This window comes from Lithobates pipiens, unplaced genomic scaffold, assembly GCF_037356315.1.
Source record: "Lithobates pipiens isolate NorthernLeopardFrog02 unplaced genomic scaffold, aLitPip1_a1.2 Scaffold_23, whole genome shotgun sequence".
Lineage (NCBI taxonomy): Eukaryota > Metazoa > Chordata > Amphibia > Anura > Ranidae > Lithobates > Lithobates pipiens.
Window position 1 is genome coordinate 66,641,229 of NW_027507785.1, and position 18,833 is coordinate 66,660,061.

An 18,833-nucleotide genomic window follows, 5' to 3' on the forward strand; every position below is an offset into this window, starting at 1 on the left:
TCACAATCAATTAGTTGGCCGATTATTGTTTTGATTAATCGGTTAATAACTTTAAAAAAAAAAAAAAAGGTGTGGTGTATAATTTAGTTAATGTGTAAAGTTTAAAAAAAAAAGGGCAATTTATTCTTAAATATCTCTATGCAGTGGTAAATATAAAATAACCAAGTATATGGTTAGGGAGCAAAATATCTAATCCACTCTGAGAATAACAGACAGAAGAGATATACTGTGTATATACTATTAGAGGAGATATACTATTAGAGAAGATATACTGTAGATACAACTAGGGGAGATATACTGTAGATACAATTAGGGGAGCTATACTGTAGATACAATTAGGGGAGCTATACTGTAGATACAATTAGAGAAGATATGCTGCATAAACTATTAGAGGAGATATGCTGCATATACTATTAGAGGAGATATGCTGCATATACTATTAGAGGAGATATGCTGCATATACTATTAGAGGAGATATGCTGCATATGCTATTAGAGGAGATATGTTGCATATGCTATTAGAGGAGATATGCTGTATATACTATTAGAGGAGATATACTGCATATACTATTAGAGGAGATATACTGTATATACTATTAGAGGAGATATACTGTATATACACTATTAAAGGCTGAATCTGGTAAAAATCAGACTCAGAGATCAATTTTTTTTTATTTAAAAAAAACAATGTCTTCCTTCGAAAAAAATGTCCTTATAAGAACATTCATTCAATTTTCTAAACATTGGTGGGGTCAAATCGATGTTCTCTTTTAACCACAGTGACAGGAACATTTGGAAATAATAGAAGACTTCTTGGTCAAAGTGTATGTGTTTTTTCGTTCAGAAATAACATTCATTTTAAAAACGGAATGTTAAAAACAAGTGAAAATTTCAAACATTTTTATTCAGCGAATGTACAAAGATTTTTCCTCTGAATATTATCGTCTGAAAATTGATCGGTGCAGTCAGCATAAGGCTCGGTACACAACTATGCAGTTTGCTTTTGATCTGTTTCTGCAGTGCTTTTTGCTGTGCGTTTTGATTTTTACGCATGTGATTTTACTGCAATTTGTGTTTTTTGCATTCTTTTGGGCCAATTTGTTGTTGGGCAGATTAGAAAACACAAATTGCTGCAAAAACGCACTACATGCTTTTATGCAGCTTCTCTATTGAAGTATATTGAACCAAAAAATACAGTTTTGTGTTAAAAAAAAAGTCCCTGACCCTTTCCAAATACGCAGCGGCTGCAAAAAGCGTAGATGTGAACGTGTCCCATAGGAGACCATGTAAATAAACTGTAGTGCGTTTCTGAAAAAAGCACCAAAAAACAGATGTGAACCAGGTCTAATGCCGCGTACACGCGATCTGACTTTTCGATGGACTAGGTCCGGCGGACTATCCGATGGACTTTGCAGCAGGGGTCCGCCGGACTTTCAAATGAACGGACTTGCCCACAATGAATGAATGAATGAAATACTTGTATAGCGCACAATGCGAACTGATTTGCCTCTAGATCACTCCAAAAGTCTAACGGATTCAAACGTGATGACGTACGACCAGACTAGAATAAGGAAGTTCATAGCCAGTAGCCAATAGCTGCCCTAGCGTCAGTTTTCGTCCGTCAGACTAGCACACAGACGAGTGGATTTTTCGACCGGACGCGAGTCCATCTGAAAGATTTGAAACATGTTTTATTTCTAGGTCAATCGGACTTTTGGGAAAGAAAAGTCCGCTGGAGCCCACACACGATCAAATTGTCCAACGGATTCCGGTGCGCCAGACCTAGTCCGTCAAAAAGTCAGATCGTGTGTACACGGCATAAGACGTTTAGTAACATGATGGGTTTAAAAAAAACGAAAATTAGCCCTTTATAGTACAAAAAAAGCAGATAATCACTACTGTAAGGGGTCCATTTTTTTCCAGTTATGGATGGATAGGAGAGTTAGCTTTGAATATTAAAAACAAACTAAATAGCATTTTTGGTTTGTGATGCTCGGATACAGTTTAGTTCAGTTTTAAAGGGGAATTAAAAAAAAAATGAAATGCACAAATAACTATAAAACTGTCTTTATACGCATACTATGACCTAAAAAATAATTTACCCAAAGTTTTGTTTGTACGTCTTACAAAACCCTAAAATCAACAGATGTAGCAAAAAAAAAAAAAAAATTATTTAAAAAAATTATACAGACACTAATTCCCTCCTTTCAGAAACCTCATTTATTAACATATGAAAAAGAAACGTCTTTTTATTTATTTTTGCTGATTCATCACTTGTGTGGCTATGGAACGGACGCAGATATCGCCTAATTAGATTAATTTCAATTTAAATAGTGAAACTTGGAGCAAATCTCATTCACCTCCAGCTTGAGAGAATCACTTAGCGGCTTAAATTAACATGATGCCGATGATACAAGCGGGAAACACTTAAAAGTCTACCTTTTAATTATTCATTAATTGCAATCAGCTCGCCAGCTAAGGGGGGATCGGAGCTTGTCACAGGTTTCCAGACAGGCTGAGCGCCACGGCAGAGACACGCTAGATGCCGTCTGCGAAGAATGCCTGCGCTCCTTGAGGATGCAGGGATAGAGCCAAGATGTCTCAGCTTAAAAAGCAAATCCAGACAAGAAGTGAAATCAATCGGGGAACTGCCAAACTGTCAACACTACCCAGGGAACACCGCAACTCTGCATAAAGCTGAATTGCATGCAAACAACTAAATACCCTATTGAAATACATATTTGAGAGCTGCCAAAGGATTTGGATTTCTGTCCATCCAGTTCTGAGATTTAAACAGCCCTGAAAGGTTATCCAGCAAGCCTGGTGGCCAGTGTTAATTGTGGCATCAAATTTCTGTTTTAGTCAAATGCCCCGTACACACGGTTGGATTTTCCGACGGAAAGCTCGTACGCATGTAGGCTCCATTGGACATTTTCCATCGGAATTTCTGTCACACAAAATTTGAGATCTGCAACTCAAATTTTCCGACAACAAAATCTGTTGTCGTAAATTCCGATCGTGAGTACACAATTCCGACGCACAAAGTTCTACGCATGCTCGGAATCAAGCAGAGGAGCCGCACTGGCTATTGAACTTCATTTTTCTCGGCTCGTTGTACTTGTTGTACGTCACCGCGTTCTTGACGTTCTGAATTTGACAAGATTTATGTGACCATGGATTTTGTTGTCGGAATGTCCGATCAATGTCCGATCGCGTGTACGGGGCATTAGTCTTTTGACCAAAATGCCATTTTCGTTTTAGTGCCATTTTAGTCATCTGCAATTGTTTTCATTTTAGTCGTATTTTATTTGAGTAAAATCTCCAGTAAATTTTAGTCAAATAAAATCTTTTAGTCAACTAAAATTTGATGTGTTTTGTTAAATTGTAATGCATATTTAAGCATTTCTATAGAATTAACAAACTCATCATATACTCCTGGAGTAAAAAAAAACTGCAACCAAGGCCTTCTCGTCCAATATCAGTGCCTGACCTCACTAATGTGCTTTTGGAAGAATGGTCAAACATTCCCATAGACACACTCCTAAACCTTGTGGACGGCCTTCCCAGAAGAGTTGAAGCTGTTATAGCTGCAATGGGTGGGCCAACTCAATATTGAACCCTACGGACTAAGACTGGGATGCCATTAAAGTTCATGTGCGCGTAAAGGAAGGTGTTCCAATACTTTTGACAATATAATGTATGTATGCACCAGACCACAATGCATGGTAATGCACTACTGGGAGATGCAGGGTGCTGCATTGGAAAAATTGCTACATGGACATCATGTCCATTTCTTGGTTGGCACCATTAGCCCATTTGTTTTTGAATGGGCTGCCTTAACACAACGCATAATATTGTGTTGCACAAATTGCATTGAAGTGGCATTCATTATGAACAGAACCCCAATGCATTAATGACAAAGTAGCTCCAACGCACATTTTAAACATAACAGAAATTGTGCTGGTAGATCCAAAAATTGCAGCTAGCAAAAGACAACTAGACAAATTGTACACAAATGTCAATTCAAATTGCGGCACTTACTGTATAGTGACAACCAAGATGGAAAAGAAATAAAAATATAAAGAACAGTCCCAAATGCATCCAAAATCCAAATCCACCGCCATGGTAATAAAAATCTTCAGTGGTCCAATGCTTGCAACACCCAAGTGCACCATCACCTCAGATTAAGAGGACTCTTAACGGAACATTTGGACCCTTTATATGTAATGAGTCAAATAGGCATGTAGATTGAAATCTAATCGATGGAGGAGCTAATTGGAACACTATATCCAGGTGACCCAGTATCGACTCCCAGTCCCCAGAATAGATCATCTTATTGTCCCATCCTCAGAATTTCATCCTGCACTACAGCGCACCACAAGACACGGCAATGCAATACTGTGGGTTGTTATGTGCTGCGGAAAAAAAAAAATGTTTCTTATTAGTTTTTTGTTTTTTTGGCCAGTTCTTGTGCCTTGCCATCCCATTCAAAAGGACGGGGGCTGCCCTAACGCAACACACATTAACATGCATTTATTACCAGAACGCAGAGGAAAGGGAATTGGTAATGGATCTTAGGTCACAATTGGCAGATCTTCGATAATACAATACTATTAATGGGCAACCAAACGATGGATGCAACTTAATATACATATATTATCATGCTTTGGATGTATTGTATTTTTTGGTCTGTTTAAAATACTTCTCAGTTCTCCAAAAGCACAGTTATTTCTCATATGTTGCGGTTTCCAATATTATAATAGCGATCAAGTCAGAAACGCTGGGAGATATAATTGCTTTGCATTACGTAGCACAATGCAGGCCTCTGCCTCTACCAGTAGCTCCATGTGGTAATTGTGTGTGGTGGCCATAGTAACCGAGGGAACAAAAGATGATGTTATACTCTCGTCCTTAAAGGTCCATTCAGCTGCAATGACAAGCTGCTGTACCTTTCCGTAGGAAGAGCCTCCAGTCTATCTCTATAATGAGAAACGGTCAAAGAGAGATAATGTTTTTTCATTTTTTTTAACACATGACTTGATAACTCACTGCCTTAAGCCCTAGACCCTAGGGGGCTACTTTACTAGGAGGTTGGCAAACACAGTTGTAGGCAGGTAGTGGTTTTGGCAAACATAGTTGTAGGCAGGTAGTGGTTTTGGCAAACACAGTTGTAGGCAGGTAGTGGTTTCGGCAAACACAGTTGTAGGCAGATAGTGGTTAACGCTGTCGCAGTTGGAAAGGTTGGAATTAACTGTGGTTCCCAGGTTTTTGTTGAGTCTAAACTCCCCCCCCCACGGTGCTGTGTGCTATAAAAAGAGATGGAGGCCCGGACCCTAGGACACTCTGCCCTGGCCCAGTTCTGGTCTGGTCTGTTCTGGAACGGTAAGGGGGCCCTTACTTGTTGCCATAGTCTAGATTTTAACGCCATGCCGGGGTTGGTGTTCGATGCCATCCATGGACTCAACCAGTTATGGACTTTTTCTTATGCAGGTATGCTGGGGCAACCACAAGCCTGAGTTAGGGACTAGGGACGTAGGGAAATAACTGCACTTTATTTCAGATTGTTGTTTGTATATGTCACCATATTAATTTATTCAAGTAAACCATTTGAAACTTTGCCTGGTCTAAAGTTACTAAAGGGGTGTAATGCAAGTAACCGGCACATATCACTAAACACATCGGGGTATGAAAATAATGGTACAGGGGTTCATGCAGTGTGAAGATACAGTGGTTATCACGGTTAATGAAAGTCTCTTCTAGCTGTTGTGAAGCGTGTACATGTGACAGATGAGATTGAGCCTCTTGCAGCAATCCGTCTCCTATAGCAACAGGAGCAGATCTGCACCGCCAAGGCCCTCGTCCTGTACACAGGTATGGAAGAGAAAGAGCTACGTAAAGTGCACGCATGGAGTCAGCGCTAGGTGCGCGGTGGGACTCCATACCGTTATTGGGAGTGGGGTAGTGGGAATATGTTGGACAGGTGGACAAGGCAAGGGCTCTGCGTTTCCCTCCTAAATGCACAAGTGACCATGTTGATGTACAGTTAACATTGAAAGAGTGTCCTTAACTTGGATGTTGTGAATTGGTTTTTCTTTACCATAGCGAGGATCCTGCCATCATCCACCACTGTTGTCTTACTTGGACGTCCAGGCCTTTTTATGTTGCTGAGCTCACCTGTGCGTTCTTCTTTCCTCAGAATGTTTTTGAAGCCTTACATTGGCCAGTTTCACTTGCATGGACAGCTCCTTTGAACACTTGATGTAGGTACACAGCAATAGATTCCAAATGCAAATACCACACTTAGAATCAACTCCAGACCTTTTACCTGCTTAATTGATGAAGACATAACGAAGGAGTAGCCCACATCTAACCATGAAACAGCTTTTGATTCAATTGTCCAATTAATTTTTTTTGGGGGGGGGGCTATTCTTAAGAGCTGTAATTCCAAAACCCTTCCCTTGATTTTAATGTACATACCCTCAAATTAAACCTGATAGTGTGCACTTTCAGCCCATATCCATTCTATAACTATAGCTTGAATATGTTTTGGTAAATACAAAAAAAATTATAATCTAAAATTGTGCCTGTGTCCAAATATATAAGGACCTAACTGTACATAAGCATATTCATTCAGTTATAAATAACAGATTTTTTTGGCCCATGAATTTTTGTAAAACCTACAATGTGGCCGTCGCGCTAAAAAGTTTGAAGAACCCTGTGCTAAATGGTCATCTAAGGAATGGTCCTCCTCTTCTCTGGCAGTTGTGGTCCCCAAAAATGGCTCTTAGATAGTAAGCCAGGGCCTGATGACCGGTGAGTCCTTGAAGTCCAGGGGTCACAAAATATGGGCTGAGTTACAATGGACATCATTTAACCCAGAAGAGGAGTGGTGCTGGACCGCAGGGTCAGGAGTTGGCCAGGGACAGAACTAGAGGAGATAGGGAAAGTGTGATGGGCAATAGTTTTTTTTTTTAATTCATTCAAAACTGGATTTGGGTTTTAAGAATCACTTTATGGGAAGCTTGTAGTTGACTGGTTGCAATGTCATTCAAGTGAATTACCAACCATGAATTCAACTATGTACAGGAAGACTTCTCCCCAAGGACAGCTGTATTGAGAACAGGATGTAGGTGGGAGGAAATGGCTCTCAAATTGATTTTGTTCAAAGTGTGAAGGTAAGTCCAAATACAATGAAGAGAAAACACTCTCAATAGGCAGTTCTCTAACATGAGAAATCTCAAAGATGCATCAGCTGTACAATGGAAGCTGCACATAGAATAGGAGCACCACACTAATGGTACTGATATCAAAGTGTATTTATTTCATCATGAAAGCCAAAAATAAAAAAAAGGCGTAGGCCAACGCGTTTCAGAAGCCATGAAGTACCCCTTTCATAGGAAATTTGATACTGGTTTTGTTAGAGTTAAATTAATTCTTTAAACCAAAAGCATGCTTTAGTATCTGGTTTTGCGAGAGTAATCTTTAAGTTTAAGTGGTATTAAATCCAAGAAAATATGATTGCAGCTTACCAATTCTTAGATGTGGGTGGCTGCAGTAGTTCTTTTTTAGGAATTTTTCTTTTATTTTTACCTAGTGATCCAGCCATTAAGTCGGTTTTCAACTTCCTTTAACCAACCAAGTTGTCCAGCAAAACCTTTATACCAAAAAGGAAAAAAAAACTGTTGATTTAACTACTTAAAAAGTGTGATCTGAACTTTGACTTTAATTTGTTAGTCAAGTCCATCTAAATCCGCTAGTCCTTCTAATGCCCTGTACACATGATAGGATTTTTCGACCGAAAATGTTTGATAGGAGCTTGTTGTCGGAAACTCCAACCATGTGTAGGCTCCATCGGACATTTTCCATTGGAATTTTGGTCACACAAAATTTGAGAGCTGGTTGTCAAATTTTCTGTCAACAAATCCCGTTGACGTAAATTACGATCGTGTGTACACAGTTCCACACATGCTCGGAATCAAGAAGAAGAGCAGCACCGGCTATTGAACTTAATTTTTATCGGCTCATCGTATGTGTTGTACGTCACCACGTTCTTGATGTTCGGAATTCCTGACTAACTTTGTGTGACCGTGTGTATGCAAGTCTGAGCCAACATCCGTAGGAAAAAAAAAAAAACATGGATTTTGTCGTTGGAAAATTCTATCATGTGTACAGGGCATTACACTACCCTCTCCCCAAATTCACAATGCTGTTGTCCAAAGGTGTCTCCGTTGTTTCTCCATCCAGAGTGGAGACATCCTCTGCGTTATTAGTCGGATCACCAGGTCAAAAGAAAAGAAAAAAAAAAAGACTCACAAAGATACCTAATGCAGCTACTATTTTAAGAATTGGAAAACTACAAAATGTTACACTTTAAAACGGAGGTCCACCCTAAAATGGACCTTCCGCTCATCGGATTCCTCCCCCCCTCCGGCGCCACAATTGGCACCTTTCAGGGGGGAGGGGGGTGCAGTTACCTGGATAATCCAGGTAACTGCACCCACTTCCGGGCTAGCTCTCTGCGGAAAGGGGCGTACATTACGCCCCTTTCCCCAAGTGCCCGCCCCCTTCCGCAAGTGCCCCGCTGCCTGCTGGGAAACACACAGATCCCAGAGGCAGCGGGGACCGTCCTCATTGCGCTGCGCGGCTCGCGCATGCGCAGTAGGGAACCGGGAAATGAGGCCGAAAAGGCTCCATTTCCTGATTCCCATACCCAAGATGGCGGCGGCAGCACTCGAGTGTCGATCTAGAGATCGGCTTCGGGTGCCGACATCGCGGGCGCGCTGGACAGGTAAGTGTCACTATTTTAAAAGTCAGCAGCTGCAGTATTTGTAGCTGCTGACTTAAAAAAAAAAAAAAAAAAAACGTGGACTCCCGCTTTAATTTTTGGGTTTAATACCATTTTAAACCAAGTTCTAAGAACTATTAATAAACCAGTCTTTGTCACGCTAAAAAGTGACACAAAATATCAATGTGAAAAAAATATAAAATAGCTCAAAATCCAAGAGCAAGTGGACCCTTTAATTTCAAAAAGTCAAACAATCTTTGTCTGTTAATATGTCGTCTGTAAAAGGAATCTTTTTCCAAACATCGATCACATAGAATGTGATCCCAGGATCGCATCCGTCAATGTCCTGAATCTGTCGCACGTGGTGACATCCCAAACGTGAGCTCCGCCCTACCCATTTCATCACCATTGACTGCATCGGGGGCATGTATATTTTTTTTCACGTTGATATTTTGTGTCACTTTTTAGCATGGCAAAGATTGGTTTATTTATGGTTTACAATTTATCTGATTGCTTTTTTTTGCCTGCTACCTCTTCTTATGCCGTGTACACACAATCGGAATTTCAGACAGCAAAAGACCAATGAGAGCTTTTCATCGGAAAATGCCACCGTGTGTATGCTCCATCGGAATTTAGCTGGCCGAATTCTCACCAGCAAAAATTTGAGAGCATGTTCTCAATTTTCCCGACGGAAAAACTTTGCATTGGAAATTCCGATGAGCAAAAAACTCACATATGCTCAGATTCAATTTGACAGCAGTGTGTGCAACCAGTCAAGTATCCTGCATGGGATGTGCTAAAAAGGAACATGCTGACAGGAGGAGAGAGCAGAAGATGATCTCATCCATCTGCTGCTGCTCCATCACCGTCACAGACTGGAGGTGAAGAGGTGACCCAAGTGCATTGGTTAATTGCAGCAGAACAAAAGCCAGGTCAGTGGTCTGGCTGTGTAGGCTATCTTACTTTGTAAGTAAGGCTATCTTACTGTGCAGTCTAATCTTAGGACTAGGTGGGCAGAAATACAAATCCTTTGGCAAGCAAGGAAACCTATATAGGCAGCAGTAAACCCGGCACATGACAGAAGTACCAGGAGCAGTCTAGGCCGGTTTGTCCTGCAAGGCAATAGGCAAACACAGTCTCAATGCAGGAGGGCTTTGTACAGTACAATACAGAAACCATATGCTTGTCTGAGCCACCAAATAAACTTATGCCAGTTCCTGTCTAACAGCGTGCCCCCTAATGGGTTCCCTGTCACAAACAGGTAGCATTGTCCCTTATTTTTGATGTTCTGTCAGCAGTTAGCCTTTTGACCCGGCAACAAGCTCACACGACATTGAGAGTAAGAGAATGCCCATAAGCATCAGCCAGGTTACATTTATAAAGGGCTGTGAACAGCTGAGACAAATTTTGAGGTCTTGCTACAAGGTAAGATTTGGACCTAGGAATTGGGGGCTTTATGCAACCCAAAGCTCTACAAAGCCTCTGGGCTGCAAGACCCAGAACTGGACATGTTATGATACTATCAGCCATCCACCCTGGAGCCCCTCATGTGTGAAACCCAGGGGACACCATCCATAATCCTGCCCGTCAATGCCACACACAAATTATTTATATATATATACACACACACACACACACACACACACACACACACACACACACACACACACACACACACACACACACACATATATACACACACACACACACACACACACACACACACATATATACACACAGTCAGCACCAAAGTTCACAATAGAAGTCCAAATGAGCATTCAGATGGAATCATATTACAAGGATATAGTAGACCTTGCAGACTAACAGATATCAGGCACTGACCACACTTTTTAGGTCCCACATAAAAAGAATATCTTCCATGTTTCAAAGAGAAGTTTTTTTTCTTTTTTTTCTTTTAATCGTACTTACCTAGGTGGATGCAGCATTGGTCTGATGTCCCCTGCCGTCTCTAAGGCTGAGAACTAAACAATCAAACACCACTGATCACTCAGTTCTCCCTGCCGCTCTAAGCACAGAGCTGTTGACTGTCAGGTCTGCACCCCCCCCCCCCCCCTCGTTCGCACTCACTGGAGCGATGGGCTATGGGAGGGGCGGGAGCAGCTGGCTCAGCCTCTCAGTGGCTTGCTAAGATGCTGAGCCAGGTGCCAGTCCGGGCTCCTGGGTGGATCCCAACCTAGACCAGCTCTGTAACGTCAGCCGCTAGTGGGCTTTAGCCTGTTGTCGGCTGAAAAAGTGTCAAAGGAGTGCAGAACAGTCTGCACTACTGTGATCCATAGAAGAAGTACAGCCAAATGAGCTTTAGCTGTACTTCTCCTTTAACCTATTCAGAATAAACTAATGTGACTGTACTAAGCATACATAGAAAACACCATCTGACATGCCAGAATACATATACAGTACAGTATATTTGTTGAAGTTCCCTTAGGGCTTATTTTTTGTAGGTGAGACTTCAGCCCTGGCCAAAAGTTTTGAGAATGATATAAATATAAATTTTCGCAAAGTTTTGTGCCTCAGTTTTTATGATGGCAATTTGCATATACTCAAGAATGTTATGAAGAGTGTCAAGATGAATTGCAATTAATTGCAAAGTCCCTCTTTGCCATGAAAATTAACTTAATGCCCCCCAAAAAAACGATTTCCACTGCATTTCAGCCCTGCCACAAAAGGACCAGCTGGGGATCATTAAGAATTACCCTCTTACTGGTAGCTAAAAAGATCAATGGTGTCAGCAGGAACTTATCTGAGAGGCAGAAATTGCTCAAGGAACCCCTAGCAACCTCTGGGGGAACTCTAGGGATCCATGGAACCCTGGTTGAGAAACCCTGCTTTAAAAGGTGGGTGGTGCTTGAAATCATGGTTCTTCCTCTGATAACCATGGTTAGCTGCAAGGAAACACATGCAGTCATCATTGCTTTTCACAAAAAGGGATTCACAGGCAAGGATATTGCTGCTACTAATGCCGCGTACACCCGGGCGGACTGTATGGCGTACTTAGTCCGTCGAAACACATTTCAGCGGACAGTCCGCTCGTGTGTGGGCTTCAGCTGACTTTTTCAGCGTGCAGTCTGGCGTACTAAGTATTTCGGATTTTTCGAAATTCTGTCCGTCGTACTTTGGTTTCAGCGGACAATCCGCTCGTCAGTAGGCTAGTTCGACGGACTAAGAATGGCGCATGCCCAGAAAGGATTTACACGGCGGAAGGGTGCTTTGCTGTGTATTGGACTTCCTATTTCTAGTCCCGTCCGTACGTGCTGTACACGTCATCGCGCAAGCTTTCGACGGACTGTTTGGGTATCCGTGTGTGGTCAAGTCCGTTCAGTCGAAAGTATGACGGACTGTCCGTCGGATTGTATGACGAACTAAGTACGCCATACAGTCCGCCCGTGTGTACGCGGCATAAGATTGCACCAAAATCAACTATTTATCGGATCATCAAGAACTTCAAGGAGAGGGTTCAATTGTTGTGAAGAAGGCTTCAGTGACCCAAGACCAAGTCCAGCAAGCACCAGGACTGTCTCCTACAGTTGATTCAGCTGCGGAATCAGGGCACCACCAATGCAGAGCTTGCTCAGGAATGGCAGCAGGTAGGTGTGAGTGCATCTGTACGCACAGTGAGGAGAAGACTTTTGGAGAATGGCCTGGTGTCAAGAAGGGCAGCAAAGAAGCCACGTCTCTCCAGGAAAAAATTAGGGACAGACTGATATTCTGCAAAAAGTCAAGGGATTCGACTGCTGAGGACTGGGGTAAAGTCATTTTGTCTGATGAATACCTTTCCGATTGTTTGAGGAAAAACCTTGTCCGGAAAAGAAAAGGTGAGCGCTACCATCAGCCCTGTGTCATGCCAACAGGAAAGCGTCCTGAGACCTTTCATGTGTGGAGTTGCTTCTCAGCCAAGGGAGTGGGCTCACTCACAATTTTGCCTAAGAACACCCCAATTAAAAGAATGGTACAAAACCATCCTCTAAGCACAATTTCTCCTTACCATTCAAGAACAATTTGGTGAGGAACAATGCCCTTTCCAGCATGATGGAGCACCTTGCCTTAAGGCAAAAGTCGTAGCCAAGTAGCTTGGGGAACAAAACATCAAAAATTTGGGTCCATGGCCAGAAAACTCCCCAGTCCTTAATCCCATTGAGAACTTGTGATCAATCCTCAAGAGGCAGGTGAACAAAAAACCCCACAAATCCTGACAAGCTCATTCAAAAAGAATTGATTATGCAAGAATTGGCTGCCATCAGTCAGGATGTGGCCCAGAAGTTGATTGACAGCTTGCCAGGGGGAATTGTAGAGGTCTTGGAAAAGAAGGGTCAACACTGCAAATATTGACTCTCTGCATAAACTTAATGTTATTGTCAATAAAGCCTTTGATACTTATGAAATGAATATAGAAAAGTTCAGAAGGGTGAGGTGCACGTCGGTCGAAGTAACAAGGGCAAGCAAAATCAAGCCCCCCCCCCCAAAGACTTATATTATAGGAAACGACAAAAAGGGATTGTTGCACAAAAATGTTTTAATGAAAAATGTAAGAAAAACATCCAAAATATATAGGCCATCATCGCAACGATGCGATGGATCCCTTTTTGTCGTTTCCTATGAAATTAATATACTTATATGTATGTGTGTATATATGTATAGATAGATAGATAGATAGATAGATATATATATATATATATATATATATAGATATATATATATATATATATATATAAAAAATATATACACACACACACATACATACATATACACATACCGTATATTCAATTGGATGTTTAACCTTCTGTCTGAAGTTCAGCTCTAACATAGGGATAAAGTTAATTGTAGCTAATACACATTCTGTAGCTGTACTGAATCAGCTGTGATGCCAATAAATAACCATTATCGCTCCACCAGGCTCGGGAAACATTGATTATGAACTCAAACTGCTGTGGTTTAAATGCCGGGGCTGTTAGTCCAGTCCTACAAATCACACTGCCTTATTTAGCTGACACATTGAACATCTCATCAATTATTGCATACACATCCTTTCCTACCCAGTGACAATATATGTTCCACCAACTACAGAAAGCAGAGACCCAGTAAAAATTAGGTCCGCAGAAAAAAATAAAAGAAAATTGTTCCTATCGCCACAAAAAAAGCGAAAGGAAATTGTTACTATCACCACCGCTCATTCTATACGTCCCCATTAATGAACAGCAAAACATTCTGAATTTTAATATTTTATATGGTAAATACAATTCTCACTTACGTCAGAGGCTTTTCTAGTCGGCTCCTAGGTGATCCAATGACTTCTCCGAGAGTGCAAAATGCTTGACCCAAGAAATCCTGAAGATCAATGACAGAAGCAATCAAAATTTTAAAGGACAACTCCACCCAAGTATAGCAAAACAAACAGCTAAAATGCATATACAGGATGTATTTCATTGGTCAGCAGATTTGTAAAGTAATGCATATACTGAACTCCTGTCTTTGTTGATTTGTCTTTCACTGGAAGATCTGCAAGCATACACACTAAAGACTTAACTTTTGGCACCGATAAGGAAAGTGTCCAGTTTTAGGGAGCATTAGGGGCTAATCCCCAGAGCTGAAAAGTAGAACATATACTTGCTAATCTCTAAAAAAAAAAAAAAAAAAAGCCACAGAATGTAAAGTGTACATAGCTCCCAACTGTCCCTGATTACGAGCGACTGTCCCTGATTTGGAGCAATGTCCCCCATCCAACTTACTTCATTTGTCCCTCATTTTGGTGTGATCTTTATAGATGTATATAAAATGCACTTTTTATCTTTCAAAAAGTTTCCAGTGCTAAACCTTTCATCCAAATTCTAAATTGCTGCATTTGTAAATTTTAAAAGCCAATGGATTTAAAGTGGTTGTAAACCCTTACAAACCACTTTGACCTACAGGTAAGCCTAGATTAAGGCTTACCTGTAGGTCCAAGAAATATCTCCTAAACCTATATGGTTTAGGAGATATTTGCCCGAAAACAGGCACCGCTGTCTACGGTGCATGCGCCGTAGACAGCGGCGCACAGGCGCACTGAGCGCGGCATTCTCAACGACGGAGCTGCCGTGCGTGTCGGCTCCCGTGCGCATGCGTGGGAGTGATGTCATCGTGGCTTCGCCGAATGACAGCGGCGGAGCTGCGAGACCCCACCAAGAAGATGGATGCGGCGGACTACAGGGGACAGCGGTGACTTCGATGGCTCCTGTGTCAGGTAAGTGACACATAATGGACTACTATGCGATGCATAGTAGTCCATTATGCTTTGCCTTTGCAGGGAATGAAAGAGGAAGTAAACTTATCAGGGTTTACTTCCTCTTTAATTAACCTTATTTTTGGTTAATTCTCCTTTAAGGGCGCGTGGCAGGGGGTGTGTCCTATGCCTACACCCTCCAACTTACAGAGCAAATACACCAAACATGCAGAGAACTTTTTTAAAAAAACGTTTGCACTTGGTAGTATTAAATGGTGCACTGGGTATGGTGTTAAGGGCCAAGTAACAGAAAACCGAGTGATTATTGTTTATAATGGATCCTAACAGAAGAAATAAAAGTGGTACCAAGCGAGGGAGTCCCCCCACTATAAGACATTTTATCTCAGCAGGAAAAGTGGAAAATATGTCCAAAGGCGCCAATCATGAAAGGAATATGAGTGTTATTACTTAAGAAGCCACTAGCCTGGGGCAAGTGCAGTAGGGTTACTGGTTACAATCCTTGTTTCTGCTCAGTGATTTATTAAGTAGGGAAGCAAGGATGAAGATGACAACCCTGTAGCCTGCACTTTCAAAAACATGGTAACAATCAGGGCCAGTGCTACCACTAGGCAAGCTAGGTAGCCACCTAGGACGCCCGGCCACTGGTGTTCCTACTCTCTTCTCTCTGCAGAGAGAAACTAAGTCTCAGTATCAGCAGCTAGCCACCGCTCGGCTCCCACATAGTGGCAGAGGCGCAGCAGTGGCAGAGGACTGTATCTGTGTTCTGACCCTCTGCACTCCTTTCCTGCACATACTGCTCTCCGTCATACCCTTTGCACTTCTTTCCTGCACTTACTTCCCACCCTCATACCCTCCACTCTCCTCTCCTGTACATACTTCCTATCATCATACCCTCTGCACTCTTTTCCTGCACATGCTGCCGACTGTCTTTCCCCTTCACATTCCTCTCCTGTTCATACTGCCCACCATCATACCTTCTTTACTCCTCTCATGCACAAATTTCTCACAATCATATCCTCTGCAATCTTCCCTTCACTATACTACCCACTGTCACACATTGTCATACACTACACACTCCTTTCCTGCACATACTGTCCAACGTCATGCCCTCTGCCCTTCTTTCCTGCAGGTCTTGCCCACTGTCATACCCTGCACATTCTTTTGCTGCTTATACTGCCCAGCATCATACCTTCTTCCCTCCTCTCAAGCACATAGTTCTCACCATCATATCCTCTGCAATCTTCTCCTGAACATACTTCTCATTGTCACACCCTCTACACTCCTCTCCTACACATACCGCCTGCCACCATACCCTCTGCACTCCTGTCCTACACATACTGCCTGCCACCATACCCGCTGCACTCCTCTCCTACACACCCTGCCTGCCACCATACCCTCTGCACTCCTGTCCTACACATACTGCCTGCCACCATACTCCTCTTCACTCCTGTCCTACACATACTGCCTGCCACCATACCCACTGCACTCCTCTCCTACACATACTGCCTGCCACCATACCCGCTGCACTCCTGTCCTACACATACTGCCTGCCACCATACCCGCTGCATTCCTCTCCTACACATACTGCCTGCCACCATACCCTCTGCACTCCTGTCCTACACATACTGCCTGCCACCATACCCTCTGCACTCCTGTCCTACACATACTGCCTGCCACCATACCCTCTGCACTCCTGTCCTACACATACTGCCTGCCACCATACCCGCTGCACTCCTCTGCTACACATACTGCCTGCCATCATACCCTCTACACTCCTCTCCTACAGATACTGCCTGCCATCATACCCTTTGCACTCCTCTCCTACACATACTGCCTGCCACCATACCCTCTACACTCCTCTCCTACACATAATGCCCGCCATCATACCATCTTACACTCCTCTCCTACACATACTGCCTGCCATCATACCCTCAGCACGCCTGTCCTACACATACTGCTTGCCATGATACCCTTTGCAATCCTCTCCTACACATACTGCCTGCCATCATACCTTCTGCACTCCTCTCTTACACATACTGACTGTCATCATACCCTCTACACTCCTCTCCTACACATACTGCCTGTCATCATACCCTCAGCAAGCCTATCCTACACATACTGCCTGCCACCATACCCTCTGCACTCCTCTCCTACACATACTGCTTGCCATCATACCCTCCGCACTCCTCCCCTACAGATAGTATACTGCTTGTTAAAACACGTCTTCAGGTTTGTGTGTATAGATGCCTGACCTTGCCCATTTTCTTGTTAGTATATACTGTAGATATCATATATAATACATATACAACACATGTATGCACTATACCAACACATAATTAGGCTTTAAATAAGCAGCTCAGCTGTCACATACTTGGCAAGCCTTTTTTCTCATGTAAACAAGCAGAAGAAAATTCCCATATTTAAATAGCCAGGCAGTCAGCTAAGAACAATTAGCTTTAACATGAATAATCTCCACCGCTACAGACAGGCCACAAATAGAAAACCTAAAATTATAGCTAATGCAAATAAATTTGCGCAGGCTGTGATGTCTCAAAGATCTTGATTTGCTCTGAATCACTGAGTAGCTTCGTGGCTTCCTAGCATGAAAACATTTTGTTTCTGGAATGGGAAAGGCTGCGGATTGGAAGTGCTGCGAGGGCACGGGCTGGTGGGAGTTTACCCCGCTGATTTTGATAAATAGCCTTGATTTCTTATTTTCAAATTAGGATTAAACACCCCTGGGAGAGCAGCTTGTTAACAAAACTCGTTTGTGCGCACGTTGTTTATGCGAATCTTCATATTTTATTTATCTTTATTTTTCTATTTAGAAAATGGAACGTAATTTCACCTGTGCGCATTTGCAGTGATAAATGTAAAATTTGCAGTCTGTCAATATCACAGGCCTCCTCCCATCTTTATCCTCTTTTTTTACTTACCTTCTTCCCTTTTTTTTTTTTTTTTTTAACAAACGTAAAACATTTTAACATTGTTTTATTTTTTTTAGTGTGGAAAGAGATGTTTCATAACTTACACTATATTATCAAAAGTATTGGGACGCCTGCCTTTACACGCACACAAACTTTAACCACTTCAACCCCGGAGGATTTGGCTGCTGGCCAAAGACCAGAGCACTTTTTGCGATTCGGAGCTGCGTCGCTTTAACTGATAATTGCGCAGTCATGCGATGTTGTACCCAAACAAAATTGACGTCCTTTTTTCCCCACAAATAGAGCTTTCTTTTGGTGGTATTTGATCACCTCTGCAGTTTTTATTTTTTGCGTTATAAACAAAAAACGAGCGAGGATTTTGAAAAAAAAAAAACACATTGGGGGTTATTTACTAAAGGAAAACTCCACTTTGCATTGCAAGTGCACTTGGATGTAAAGTCACTGTAGATCCGAGGGGGACATGCAAGGAAAATAAAAAACAACATTTTAGCTTGCGCATGATTGGATGATAAAATCAGCAGAGCTTCCCCTCATTTCAGATCTACCCCTCAGATCTACATCGACTGCATTTCCAAGTGCACTTTTAGTGCAAAGTGGATTTGCCTTTCGTAAATAAACCCCATTATTTTTTACTTTTTGCTATAATAAATATCCCCCCAAAAAATATATATATTTTTTTCCCTCAGTTTAGGCCAATACATATTCTTCAACATATTCTTGGTTAAAAAAATAAAAAAACACACAATAAGCGGTTATTGATTGGTTTGCGCAAAAGTTATAGCGTCTACAAAATAGGTTTTAGTTTTATGGCATTTTTATAATTTTTTTTTTACTAGTAATGGCGGCGATCAGCAATTTTTATCGTG

At 42.0% G+C, this 18,833-nt stretch overlaps 1 protein-coding gene across 1 annotated transcript in view; it reads right to left on the reverse strand.

Annotated features, from left to right (window-relative positions):
- The window catches only part of CPNE9 (copine family member 9), a 224,869-nt gene extending 210,750 nt beyond the window's left edge, over nucleotides 1-14,119 (reverse strand). Inside the window, exon 1 of the mRNA XM_077451798.1 lies at nucleotides 14,051-14,119. The gene's annotated coding sequence lies outside the window, so the exon portion shown is untranslated. The remainder of the gene's footprint in view (nucleotides 1-14,050) is intronic.
- Nucleotides 14,120-18,833: the final 4,714 nt, after the last annotated feature.